This window comes from Geotrypetes seraphini, chromosome 8, assembly GCF_902459505.1.
Source record: "Geotrypetes seraphini chromosome 8, aGeoSer1.1, whole genome shotgun sequence".
NCBI lineage: Eukaryota > Metazoa > Chordata > Amphibia > Gymnophiona > Dermophiidae > Geotrypetes > Geotrypetes seraphini.
The window spans coordinates 8966237-8981023 of NC_047091.1; the positions used below are offsets into that span (position 1 = coordinate 8966237).

At 40.5% G+C, this 14787-nt stretch overlaps 1 protein-coding gene across 38 annotated transcripts in view; it reads left to right on the forward strand.

Moving 5' to 3' along the window:
• EPB41 (erythrocyte membrane protein band 4.1) overlaps nucleotides 1-14787 on the forward strand; it is a 225540-nt gene that overhangs the window by 185338 nt on the left and 25415 nt on the right. The window lies entirely within an intron of this gene.

The window sequence follows — 14787 nt, forward strand, 5'->3', positions numbered from 1 at the left end:
GATGCAAATGAGCGCTCACCGCGGCTTAGTAACAATTTGTCTTTATTTTAATTTTTTGCTACATGAATAATTTTACATCTCACCCTCCAGCCTTAACTTACCCAAGACTGGCACCTGCTGCAGCTTTTTGCAGGTTAATCCTTTGCTTAGTCAGCGCATGGCTAAATGAAAAAAAACCCCAAAATGCATGAAGGTGTAGACCGTTATTTTTGACGACAAACCAAATGTTTAACTGTATTGTTTTTTTATATGTTGTCTTTTTTTTCCCCCCCTTTCATATTCCCTTTGCATACAGATTTTAGTTTTTGCTGCTCAGTCACCCAGCTACTTTCCCCTTGATACTCATCACTTAGGGGTGTGCAAAGATCTGGGCCAAAACTTCCAGCTTAACTATGGGAGGATGGATCAGTTAAGAGAGCTCAAGACCAAATTTTTCCTCTCTTAGAGGAAAGGGAATTCTGTTTAAAGCAATTTGGTTTAAACTAAGCATAGAGGGGAAAAATGATCCTTTATCAGAATCCCCCAAATAGTTAATATTTACTGTTACAAGTCCTGTTAAAAACAGAAACCAACTAGAGAGGAATGATTATGAAGCAAAGTTTACTTAATGCAATATTTCGTTATTGAGCACTCCAGATTACATTCCCCTAACTACAGCTGTGGCCATATACAGCACATGTTATAAAGGGGATATAAGAAATTTCTATTTGTTGTCAAATGTACCACTTTTTCTCAGTAGTTTTATCCTCCTCCTCTCTGGCCTACAGCTGTCATTTACACTGTCTGGGATGCAACACCCCCTACCCTTAAATCTAGCCTACCATCCATGGTGCTGGTTGTGACCAGGGGCCACAGACCAGGGGCCACAACACTTCTTGTTGTCTGATGGCAGAATCCTGCCTAACCTGGGTCTATGAATTCAGATACCATGGCATCCCCAGTCAGTCCACAGAGAAACTAGGTTCATAATTTGAGCCACCAACAACTCTTATATATACTGCCAAATAAATATAGCTTCAGTGTCCAGCATGAATGACTAAGTTTCTCAGATCAAAAGATCATATTTTAATGAAGCTATTCCAGCAATTGACATTCCATTAAGGTGGTGACAGGTTATTTTGATATAATTAGGATCCCATACAGTTGTTAACACTTCTCTGAAGTTCGCATATTATGAGAATGCATTGTAACAAGAGATTATTTTAGGGAAGCGTGGGTTTTTTTATTCATAGAAATAAAATGTAGTGGTTTTAAAACCTAAAAGGTTATGTATTTTACTTAAAAGGAGATCACATATCCATCCTGCTGTTTTCAGCTATCGAGAGGCATTGTATAAAGTTATTGACCACAAGTAGATGAGTTTTGAGTATAATATGGGTTCCCAGCTGAGTGAACTGCCCTCAGGGTTTCTTACTAGATTCTCTAGAGCAGGGATCTCAAAGCCCCTCCTTGAGGGCCGCAATCCAGTTGGGTTTTCAGGATTTCCCCAATGAATCTGCATTGAAAGCAGTGCATGCACATAGATCTCATGCATATTCATTGGGGAATCCTGAAAACTGGATTGCGGCCCTCAAGGAGGGACTTTGAGACCCCTGCTCTAGAGTATATTCTTTTGAAGTTTATCAGCTCTGTCACACTGAATTCTGCTTCAGCCTCTAATTTCATTTTTGGTGAAGTCTAAATTATGAAGGCCCAGGAAACATCTCCAAATACTTTGCACATCCTTAAGGGTCATTCTAAGCACTTTTCCATCTTTCACTTTTGTTTCATTTCTCTCTGTCTTTCTTGATCTTCTACCATGAAAGCAGACACAGGAACATCCTCTATTAGTGCAGGAAGAGGACAAGGTTAAAAAGAAAGAAAAGCCCAATGGGAGAGCCTGGCCTGGGGAGACAAAAGAAGAGGAAATTGTTCTTCCTAAGGTTTCTATCTCGATCCCTGAGGAGCACAAGTCTCTCGAAAAATGCCATCTATATTCGATAATTTTTCCAAATCCCCGCGTCCCTTTCATGATGTCTTTTTGTATAGTTCTTGCACTGACTCTTTGGTGGTTGGTCTTTCTATGATGGAGAATTTTGTTCCTGTCCGCAGAGGTCAAGACCAAAAATGTTTATTTTCTCTTCTATCTTTTCACTGTCTCCTGTCTGTCCATTTCCTTAAATCTTCTCAGAACTCAACAATGGATTAAAACTGACCAGTATGTTTTGTTTACAAGAAACTTGTGTTGCTCTACTCTGCAAACCTCATCTCAGATTCAGCTGTGGACTGGTTAAAGGGATCATTTGCTATTGTTATTTCTGCTTGCCCAATTAGTTTTGTTAATTGTGGTTTTGAGAAAAAGAAAGAGACTGGTTTTTAGATTTCTTTTTGTTTAAATGAGCCATAGCAATCCGTAAATTTTAAAAGATCAAAACTACTTAAGGATGGCAGGATTTAAGGACTTTGTCTTAACCCTGCATGCTTATAATGTTTCTTATTTCTGTTTCATAAATTCATATTCCTTAGAGTTTAAATGTATGGAAAAATGTTAGTATTAGCTTATTTTGCTATGTATTCAAAGTGGATGTTCACATGAATTCTGGACCAACAGGTTGTCTTTCATATATCAGCAGGTGCAGACAGAAGTTTCATATTCTATGATATGCATGGAGGGAGATTTTTTTTTTTTTTTTGCCATTGCTGTAGGTCAGTGGTCTCAAATTTGCAGCCCGGAGAGGCCACATGTGGCCGCCAGGTCCTATTTTGAGGCCCTTGGTATATTTATGATAATCACAAAAGTAAAATATAACAGTCTCTTTAGCTATAAATTACAATATTATTATTACGACTTAGCCAAAAGGAAAGATTTATAAACTATAAAAAGTTTTACCTCATGCCAAATTGTCATTTCTTTAATAAGACATTAACTATTTTTTCTGCGGCCCTCCAAATACCTACAAATCCAAAATGTGGCCCTGCAAAGGGTTTGAGTTTGAGACCACTGCTGTAGGGGAACCTATATAAGGACGCTGATTATTCCACTGTTTCAGTAAGGTTGTTGCTACCCAGTCAAGCTGGTTTGCAATCTAGCTTGAATTGCTCCAAAGGCGTCTAGTTCCTAGACATCTGTTATTGTATTTGAAGCAAGTTTAATTTGCAAAGAGTCCTGCTAATATATAGGCCCATAGCAACAGCACTTACCCCCCCCCCCCCTTTTACAAAGCTGCTCTAGCGACCTCTGTATGGCAATGGCCCCAAAGCCCTTTAAATCCGTATGGGCTTCGGGGCAGTTACCGCAGTAGCCTGCACTAAATGGCTTAGTAAAAGAGGCCCTTAGTTTTGCAGATAAAGGTTGCAAATCCTACTTTCCCTAGTCACCTAGGAAATGTTCTACTTATTTTTTTCAGTATAGAGAAATAAAGATTTCTTTTAAGAAATGGAAAACCTGCCTCTATGCAGGCAGAAAATATGAGTGAATATTTATTGACAAAGTTAAAGACGAGCAACCAAAATGGTACAATATTTGTACCAAAAGCCTTTTGAAATGAAATTCAAGTGCCTAAATATGTACCCAAGAGTAAAAAGGAGGGGGACATGATGGAAATATTAACATATCTAGGACAGTATAACGCACCAGAAATTTATTTTTGATTTTTTTTTTAGCAGAAAGTGAGTTTTAAAACAAATCAGGATGAGTCTCAAAGGGAAGTACAATTACAAAATAATTCTTCAAATAGAAATAGAGATGATGGGGAGGCAAAACAGTAATTGAATTCAAGAATACCTTGGATAACCAGAGGTTTCTGTTATTACAGTAGGAAATAATTCATCACATCAAGTAGAGGTGAATGCTACAATCGGATACTTTTAATAGAGGTTGGGGGTTGGTTCCTTCAATTCTTTAGCAAGAAATTAAATTCCATCCATTCAACACCTGACAATCATGGATTCATCTAGTGCAAGTTGGATGTCTATCTCCTCCACCATTCTACACAAGGGTCTTGGACCTAATGAGCCAGTTCATCAACCATCAAGCTGTATGCTATATATTATATGTTGCAGGAAATGGAATTAGGGGAAAGGTACTTTTCATCTGCACCAGCAACCAGTTTGTCATTTCTACATCAGCAAGCAAGCACGATGGTATGCAAGGAGACAGCTAGAATGCGGAAAGCTGGTGATGTCCACTGTGTGTATTCCTTCATAGTATCTATCTGCCAAGCAATCGGAACCAGATCAAAGGCAAGCATAGTTGCATACTGGACCCCCATGAAGGGGTCTCCCAGTGAGAACAGTGCCTGTACACCTATTCAGGAAGTTGGTGTTTTCAAATACAAACTGCCCACTTTTCCTTTCCAGAAGACGAGGAAAAACACACAAATATTGTATATCTTCTCCATTTATTAGAACAGTATGGACCCCATTTCGCATGTGGAAAGCCAACTTAAAGCAAGACTCTGTTTGCTGGAACTGTTTGAAAGAGGAGGGAACTCTTGATCATATGTTTTTTCATTGTACTTTGGTCCGCTCCTTTTGGACCCAAATTTGGAACACCATACAATCTATCACTAACTGCTCGGAAGAGATCTCTATGGACATTATAATCCTTCGCTCTCAACATCCCTGTTTTGCACAATCAAACTGTCCTCCTAAGCTCATCAATACCATGTTTGTGACTGCTCTCATGCACATTCTGAAAAATTGGAAATCATCTTCGCTACTAGACTATACTTTTTGGTGGAACTCTCTGTGTATGTATCATAGATTTGAATCCTATGCATATGAGAATAAAATTACACTCCGAACCTCCATGAATTTGAAGAGCAAAAAATCACCCTGGTCATTCCTGGATTCCTATGTACGCTCTGCTTCGTAGACACTCCTGTCTTCCCTTCCTTTTCTTCTCTTTTCTTCTTTCTTTCCTTTCTCTTTTAATTTCTATTTCTGTTCTCCCTCATCTTTTTCTCATATAGTCTTCACAAGCAGTTCCAATACTTGGAGCTTTTCTTACTGCTATGGTCCTCTACAGTTAAATATATATTTGCAGATTCTTTATACACAAAGCTTTATTTTGTTTTTATGTATTTGAAATGCTCCCTGTATTTTTCAAAATACTCAATAAAAATTATTGAACTAAAAAAAAAAAAAAATAAGAACAGGTCTCTAATCTATATCTTCCCCGAGTTCCTCATTCAAAATCCATTCAGAAAATCAGGAATTTGGATCGTCTACTTATAATAGGACCTCATTGACCAGGGCAAATGCGGTTCTCAAACAAGCCATCGCTTCATCTGAGAAACCATCCATCCCTCTGATACAGCAGGAAAACAAATTTCATTGTCTCAACCTGAAGTCACTATGGCTCAAAGCAGGGATTTTGCATAACAACTCATCTCCTTCATGCCCCATATGGAGAGATATCTTCTTACATCAAGGAGCCTGTACCACCTTGGTTAAAAATTGATTGAGTAGAAGGCAACAAAGGATAGGGGCATTTTCAGTAGTGTGCTACAAGAATCCATCCTTGTTTCAGGTTTTTTTTTCCAACATTTTTAAAACAATTATTGTAGAAGGGCTGTTGGAAAGGTTGGCCTCTTTGCAGATGAGGTCAAAATTGCAACATAGATGCACCAGAAGGCTTGAATAATAGCAAAATAGATCTAGAGAAATCTGAAGAATAGTATAGAATTTGGCAGTTAAGAATGAATGCAAAAAAAAAGTGGAGGGTCATGCATTTGGACTGCAAAAACCCAAGGAAGTGAGTACAGCATATAGAAAGGTATGAGACAGTTATAACAGCATGAGAAGCTCTACACATGCTTATAGAAATCCCTGGATTTTCCTAGGCTTTGAACAGCAGATCCATCCAGGTTCCATCGAGGCCATCTCCATGGGGAGTGACTGTATGATCCTATTTTCTAAGAAGAACACTGTTGTTCATATGCAACTCCACTTTACTTACACTAGCCATTGTAACTCCCTTAGCATATATTTAAATCTTGTTAATTTCTTCAGTCTTTTTCTGCAGAATAGAGAGGGCTGCACTTGAAGGCATAAGAAATTTCCTATAACTCAGGGACCACTTGCCTAATTATCAAAGTACTGTAACAACAGATATATGGTGATCTCGTATATGTTCCATAGTTATCCTGGAAGAAAATCTGCACAGAGAATTGGATAGAGGGATAACGCTAGATGTGGTATATTTGGATTTTAGCAAAGCCTTCGATAATGTTCCACACAGGCATCTAATAAATTGAGTGCCCTCTGTATGGGCCCCAAAGTGACGGACTGGGTCAGGAACTGGTTGAGTGGAAGCCAACAAGGGTAGCGGTCAGTGGAGTTTGCTCTGAGGAAAGGGATGTTACTAGGGGTGTGCCTCAAGGTTCAGTTCTTGGGCCTGTTCTTTTAAAAAAAATTGTAAGATATATTTGCTGAAGGGCTGTCATGTAAGATTTGCCTCTTTGCAGATGATACCAAAATCTGCAATAGCCACCCCTGATGGTGTGGAAAACATGAGGAAGGATCTAGTGAAGCTTGAGGAATGGTTTGCAATTTGGCAGCTAAGATTTAATGCTAAGGAATGCAAGGTTATTCATTTGGGCTGTATAAACTCAAGGGAAAGGTACAGTTTAGGGAGTAAAGAACTTTTTTGCAAGAACTTTTTTTGCATGAAAGAGTAGCAGGACTTAGGTGTGATACTATGTGATGATCTTAAGGTGGTCAAACAGGTTGAAAAGGCAACAGCGAAAGCTAGAAGGATGTTTAGGTGTATAGGGAGAAGCATGGCCAGTAGGAAAAGGAGGTATTGATGTCCTGTATAAGACTGTGGTGAGACCTCATTTAAAATATTTTGTACAATTCTGGAGACTGCACTTTCAAAAAGATATAAGCAGGATGGAGTCAGTCCAGAGGAAAGCCATTAAAATGGTTGACGGTCTGCATCATAAGGCGTAAGGGGATAGACTTAAAGATCTCAATATGTATACTTTGGAGGAAAGGTGGGAGAGGGGAGAGTTAACAGAGACATTTAAATACCTATGTGGCATAAATACATATGAGACAAGTCTCTTTCATTTGAAAGTAAATTCCAGAGTGAGAGGGCATAGAATAAGGTTAAGAAGCGATAGGCTCAGGAGGACTGTAATCTACGGAAATACTTTTTTTTTCAAGAAGAGTGGTAGATGCATGGAATAGTCTCCCAGTAGAGATTATGTCTGAATTCAAGAAAGCATGGGACAGGTATGTTGGATCTCTTAAGGAGAAGAAGAGATAGTGGATGCTGCAGATGGGCAGACTGGATAGTCCATTTGGTCTTTATCTGTCATCTTGTTTCTATACAGTCCTGCCTCCACCACCACACACTCTTCACTGATTCTCTTAGCAGTGTCAGCATTAAGAGAGACAATTAGTATATTAATAAAACAGATGGTATCAATACACCAGAAACTCTGAGGACCAAGGAGAATTGACCAAGCCACAACAGCATATTAGATAACTTCTTATTGACTTGAGGTGCTCTAGATGTCTTGTGTTCATTCTGATTCTCAGGTTTCATATAACATACTAGACTGTCCCTCTCAGATTGCTGTTGGAGAAGAGCTTGTTCTGGTTCATTGAGGGAAACCATGCTTATTAGTAGCATTAAAAAGATATCACTTTCAGATGAAATGGAATATCTTTCTTTCCCTGCTAGTGTGTGATGGACAACCTGATAGTTTAGAGCAGAGGTGGGCAACCACAGTCCTCAAGAGGCCAAAACCCAGTAAGATTTTCAAGAGTTGCATAATCACTGGAATTGCCGTCAAAGCCCACTCCTGCCTGTCCTGTTTGTGGATGGATAGGAGTGGACTTTAATGGCAACTCTAGCAATTAAGAAGTAGGACTACTGCCGGGCAGGCTTCTACAGACTGTGTCTCAAGGATAGCAGGGACAGAACAAGGGAAAAAAGTGTACTTTTTATTTTTGGTCACATTAACCTAAGGGTAAATGTCAGTTTGTAGCATTGTTAAATTGTTGGCTTATTCAAATATCCAAAATTATAAAACCACTCTTCATGACTATATGATTGCCCTATTTGTTAGGTCAGTGTTTGATCTTTGACAGAGTGTAACCTATTTGAACCACCTTATTGAGCAGACTGGATGTACCATATGGATCTTTCCCTGCTGCCATACACTGTGTTACCAAGATCTCATGTATATTCATTTTGTATGCAATGGAAGCAATATATGCAAATCAATCTCATGCATATCCATTGTGAAAATCTTGAAAACCCAACTGGGTGTGTCCCTCAAGGAACATGGTTGCCCACTACTGTTTTAGTTTATACATATATAAAGACTCAAAATGAGAACTGGTTAGAAATTATTCCTATATGCCATCAACTTATATACACTGTAGAAGTTTCATAAAAATAATCACTCATTTTTTATGAAGGCTTAAAACCTTATAGTCTAGCAAATAAGTCAGATCTATGTTCACTTCTTTGACTGGTATGACCCTAAAGATGCATTTTCCGGTAGATTTTGTGGCCTTTGGACCTGTATTAATAGTTCTTTTTTTTTCCTCCTTCAGCACAGGATAGGGAAAAAGCCTTTTTGAATAGGGTCCTTTGTTCCCTGCAGCAAGATACAGAGTGAAAATTATATGCTGTACATAGATTATTTGACTGTCCTTTCTTACAAGTCCGTACTCCTTTCAGAGTTAGCTTTTAGTCTGAATGAAATGTTTTAATTAATACTTTTTTTAAAAGCAGATATTAAATGTATTGTGAGAAGCAACTGTAAATATGGATATTTTTTCATCTTGATAGTATTGTGATTTTTCTTGTATGCAGAGGTATGTCCTCTTAATCTGTGCTGTGTTTTCAGTGCATGTGACTTAATCCAATTCTTACTTGGAACTCATTATTTAAGTTCAAAATTCTCTGAATTAGAATTAACCATATGAATGTTTTTCTGACCTCATAAACTGAACTACTACCTTGCCTCTTCTTTTTTGCAGTTCTGTTGTGGATACTCAGGAGTCCATACTTGAGCTGTTGATTCCCGTTTCCCGCAAACTGCAGAAGGATATCCCATTAAGAACTTGAGAACTCCTCCCCTTCTGTAGTGGAGCACAGCACCTTCCTCAGTTATTCCTTCTGCAAGTGAACTCAGAACGTGTTTTTTTTTTGCTCTGCTCTCTTTTTTTTTTTTTCTGATGGATTCTTTAAGTTCTTCATGGTTTCGATACTCAGAGGTTCCCTGCTCTGGCATACTCCACCAGGAAAAGATGCAGTTCTGCATGGGAGGACTGCTGCTCCCAGGACAATCTCCAAGTTCCTGTTGAGCCAGCCTGTTTTGGGCCCCTTCAGGAGCTTGGGGTCTATTCCCCTGGCAGTGGCTCATTTGCTGATTCAATCAGAAGCTTGAGCACAGACTGTAATGCCCCTGTGTAAGAATCCTAGGGGTTTCAAGGAGCCGGCTGTGTAATTTCTCTAACCCCCCCCCTCCCCCTGCTGCTGTGTGAAGAATCCTAGAGGTGGGAGTCAGCAGCCATGGTTCATTCAGCTGGCAGCCAGGTTTTGCTCAACGGTTGAGGATCTGAGCAATTTCTGAGGCAGAAATCCTTTCCCAGCAGCCAGGCTGATTCAGAGAAACAGGCACGTGAAGTCAGTGAGTACTCCCATTATTCCCTGTGGGGAACATCGGGGGGAGAGGGGATCTGAAAATTGGATTGGATTGGATTTGAAATCTATAAACGAGACCCTGAAGGTTTCCCACTTTCACATGGAAACAGTCCGTTCCGTCATAGCAGCAGTGTCTCCAGGAGAATTCATTGCCTCTCTGGATTTGACGGAGGCATATCTTCACATCCCCATTTTTCTAGCTCACAGGAGACATCTGAGATTTCACATGCTCCAGCACCATTTTCAGTTTCTGGCACTCCCCTTCGGTTTGGTCATGGCTCCCCGCACCTTTACCAAGGTGATGGTGATTGTAGCAGCCTACCTTCGCTGGACGGGGGTCCAGGTGCATTCTTACCTGGATGATTGGCTGATCAGGGTCCTTCACTGGTGGAATGTGAGTGTGGGATCCAGCAGGTGATGATACAGGACCTGGGCTGGATAGTCAACTTTTGGAAAAGTCATCTTCAGCCAACTTGGTGTCTGGAGTATCTGGAAGTCCTCTTCTATTTGGCAAAGGGTTGTGTTTTTCTTCCTGAGCCACGGAAGCAGATCCTCGTGATCTTAGCATTCCCAAGCCCCAAGGCCTGACAGTATCCACAGGCGCTAGGCTTGATGGCAACCTCCTTGGAGGCATTCCCTGGGCAAGAGCTCATATGTGCCCTTTCCAGTATTCCCTTATATCCAGATGGTCTCTGCAACATTGCTCCCTGCAAATGTGGCTGTCCTGGACAGTGGAGGCAAAATGCAGCCTGCATTGGTGGCTCCAAGGGAAGAACTTAATGAGGGGCATGCCTCTCTAAATTGAAGCACAGGTTACCCTCACGGCTGATATCAGTCTCGGTGGCTGGGCAACCCTCTGATGCAATTGAACAGGTGAAACCAGAGAGAGCTCCTGTTCTGGTGATCCTGGCCTTCCTGCAAGCTGGCCTCGAAAAGGAACTGGTGGTTTCATCCCTCAAAGTGCAGATAGCCGGTATCTCATGCTTTTGAGCTTAGAATGACCTTCGGTCTCTGGTGTCTCACCTGGATGTCGCTCGATTTTTTTTAAGGGGAGGCACTCAGGCTGAATCTTCCATTGTGCAGACCGTTCCCATCTTGGGACAGGCCTGGCCTGGCCTGTGCTCCTTAGGAGCCTCTTTCGGAGGCTACCCTGCTGGACCTTATGGTCAAGACAGTATTTTTGTTTGCCATAGTCTTGGCAAGAAGGATCTTGGAATTAGAGGCTCTCTGCTGCAGGGAACCATTTCTCCTTTTCAAGGAGTCTTTCTTCCGCCTTCCATGTTGATCAGGAGATTTGGCTGCCGGCCTTTCAGCGTACAGGTTCGGCCAAACAAGATAAACATTTGTGCAAGCTAGATGTGCACAGGGCCCTGCTCATCATACTTACAGAGGACTAATGACTCCTGGCTTTCTAATTATTTTTTGTACTGACTAGTCACTGAAGATGGGCAGGCCAACCTCCAAGACAGCCATTGCCAGATGGATCGATATGGCGATTTCCTCTTCCTACATTTCCACTGGGAAACAGCTGCCTCTTTCCCTGGCAGCGCATTCCACCAAAGTGATAACGATCTCAACACTGCAGAGCTGCTACTTGGGCTAGTCTTCACTCTTTTACAAAGTTCTACAGATTGGATGTCTTGAGAGGATGCCGGTTTTGGGGACTCAGTACTACAGACAGGCTCATCTGTCCCTCCGTAGATGTATGGCACTGTTTTGGTATGTCAGCTCAAGTATGGACTCCTGTGTATCTACAACAGAACAACAATTAGGTTCGTACCTCGGTAATCTGGATTCTATTAGGATACACAGGAGTCCATACTGCCTTTCCTGGGTGGACTTGTTTTGATTCACCTGATTTCTGCCTTGGAAATTGCCAGCATCACTCTCGGGACCTCTGCTATTATACCTAATATAAAGAAGAGATGTGTTGCATATATCGGGGGTTTCCCTTTCTTTTTCCTCCTGGGAGGGGTCCCATAGCTCCTGCTTGTTACCCTTAGCAGGCTGGATCTGAGTTACTCAAGAGTGTTGTTCTCTGTTTACTTGTTAGATATTTATTCATCATTGTTTTAGGTTTCAGAACAAAGCAGAATGTTTCTTGCCAGGAAAGTTTCCCGTGCCACTCCTTCTGTGGAGTTCAATTTGCTTTGGTACAAACTGAGGAGGGTGCTGTGCTCCACTGCAGAAGGGGAGGAGTTCTCAAGTTCTTAAGGGATATCCTTCTGCAGTTTGCAGGAAATAAGAATCAACAGCTTAAGTATGGACTCCTATGTATCCTAACTGAACCCAGATTACCGAGGTAAGAACCTAATCTTGTCGTTGGCATGATACTGGTTGCATAATTCTGTATCATAGTTTTATTTAGATTTTACAGTGTACATTTTACAGTGTACAGTGGTTACACAGTTTTTTTCTTTACTTTGTGCTCGATAGATGATGGCTTTCAAGTGCATATCGAGAAGGGAGGTTTTAGCTCTTTGGAAGAATCTTTACTGTATAGTTTCTCTCAAAAGAAGGAAGAAACCTATAGTCCTTTAGAAATACCTTAACTCCCAGTCGTTTCCTCTAAGCTGAGCCAGATTCCTGTACTTATAGTCCTGCCAGTGGAAGGTTCTAATTCACTATCACATTTTCAATAGTGAGGAACAGGCAATCACTGGAGGACTCCAGCAACTGTCCCCAGCAGCTAAAAACATTAATAAAGCACCACCCCCTAATGGTAGTAATGCAGTTGGAGGACACCCACTCAGCTCAGAGGGAACAGTGTTCCCAGTAGGTGAAAGGTCAGTAGGTCAAAAGACCTGACCTCTAGAGGAAGTTGAGGAGGTACCATACAGGTGGAAATTGATAAAGCTTATTTGTGAAACTAAGTAATGGTGTGGAATAAACTATATTGTCCAGTACCAAGAATTTTCATTGGTCTATCTTAGCTGTTTTACAGGGCCATTTTATTAAAGGTCATTAAGCCTGAATGCACATTTAGCACATGAAAAATGCGCTACACATTTTCCAGTATTTTGCCTATTAAAATTGTGCATTAAGTGCTAACAACTTCTTAAAATATATACATATATATTTTTAGAAGTGGTGTGTAAAGGGTACAGAACAGATGTGGAAGCGTTAACTAACTAGTGTGTTTGCATTAGTGCTCAGTAGCTGGATAACAATGAATTAATGCAGGACTTGGCACCTCCTAAATAGGAGACGGTAAGTGCTCCTGTATTTGCAAGTCTTGCACGCTAATGGAAAAATTTGCATAGGATCTGCAAAATTTAAAAAAAACAAAAAACTTAATTACTGACATGCTGAATCTAGGCTTAGTGCATGGGAAAGCCTCATGTTAAGATGCAATAAACCCAGATTCTAACACCCAGTAATAAAATTGCCCCTAAGTTTGCTATAGAATGTAAAGTTCATTACCCTGTAAGTAGATTTAGCCCACTTTAATTGCATGTCATGTAGTAAAGATTTGTATTAGAAAAAAAAAAAAATCCTGATTACTAAACCCTAAAAATAAAGAAGAAAAGTCTGGTAAATGTTGTTGCACTGTTATAGTTATATAAATAGCAATGCTTTAATAGATCTATCTTTTAAGATACATTATAAAATTACTTTTATACAGAATAAGAAACTTAATTTCTATGAAGCATGTATCAGGCTTTTTTTTTTTAAGTTCGTGTGAAAACCCTAGTTAAGCTAATTTAGGGGGTAATTTCTAAGGTGTGGTAGCAGTCAAGCTTGTATAGCACCTTAATTTCCTTTGGGAATGATTAACCTGCAGTATCTCAGTATTGTAGGCTAATTAGTCCCATGGTATAATAATGCTAGTTGCCATCAGCCTTGCAAGCTGCATTATTTTTCCATCCTGGGATCGTAAGGCCTCAAAAAGGTCAAGCAAAAGAATTTCCTCCTCTCCAAGCCTCCTCTCCCTAGATTCTGAACTCCCCTCCCAATTCAAAGCAGCTCGACCTCTAGTAGCAGCAGTACCATAAGACTACTACTAGGGATTGCTGGTACCAGAAAGGGTAGGAGTATTTGGGGATTGCTCCGTCCTGACTCTCATACCCTACCTCTTCGTTGGGATTTTCTAGATGGGCCTGGAGAGTAAGGGTCTAGCCCAGGGGTGTCAAAGTCCCTCCTCGAGGGCCGGAATCCAGTCGGGTTTTCTGGATTTGCCCAATGAATATGCATTGAAAGCAGTGCATGCAAATAGATCTTATGCAGATTCATTGGGGAAATCCTGAAAACCCGACTGGATTCTGGCCCTCGAGGACCGACTTTGACACCTGTGGTCTAGCCAGAGGAGAGGCTTTTAGGGGGATACTTCCACTTGGCCTCTTTAAGAAATGACCTAGGAGAATCAGGCTGCGACCCTACGGCCCGATGCTTCTGGGATGGAAATATACACCATTTTTTTCTAGCACACAAAGCTGTTGTTCAGTTTATACAGTAATGAGCTGTTTTGCATATATTTGCTTGCTTTTGCATCTAATTGCTATGTATCCCACAATATGCAATATTAACATGCATTACAGTAATTCCCTTTAACCTGTGTTAAGGGACAAATATTAACCATTAGGGCCATAATACATCTTACCTACCCCCTTAGTGTTTTCCAGCAGCTAAATCTCTTGTTCTCATCAACCCACCAGTCACACAAAAAGGTATAAATCCAGCTCCTTTGTATATGTCTTTATATGGAAGAGTGAGAGAAAAAGTCATGTTATTAACATTTTTCTATTCAGACTCCAGAAGTACAACTTGAAATAGAAGGTATGTGACAGGACCAAAGCATGCAATGTCTGTGCATCATAGGGCATGATACAACCTTCTGCTTCAGAAGTTTTTTTTCTTCCAGCTAGGACAAATGATTACTTAATTTAAGCTACCTCAACACAGATGAAATTTCTTAGACTTAGTAGTAAAGAATAACACTGCTACATGGGGGGTGGAGGCTTTGTCATGAGCAAAGTTCCTATGACTGTGGTTTCTTTCTCATTTATTCTTCAAATTCCCATTTCTGACCAGAGGTACTGTATACTTTGATTCCATGGATCTTGCCAAAATCTCATACTCTGGCCAAGTAGTTAAACTGATTTGGTTTACTTCAATGTCTAGATCAGAAGATAACT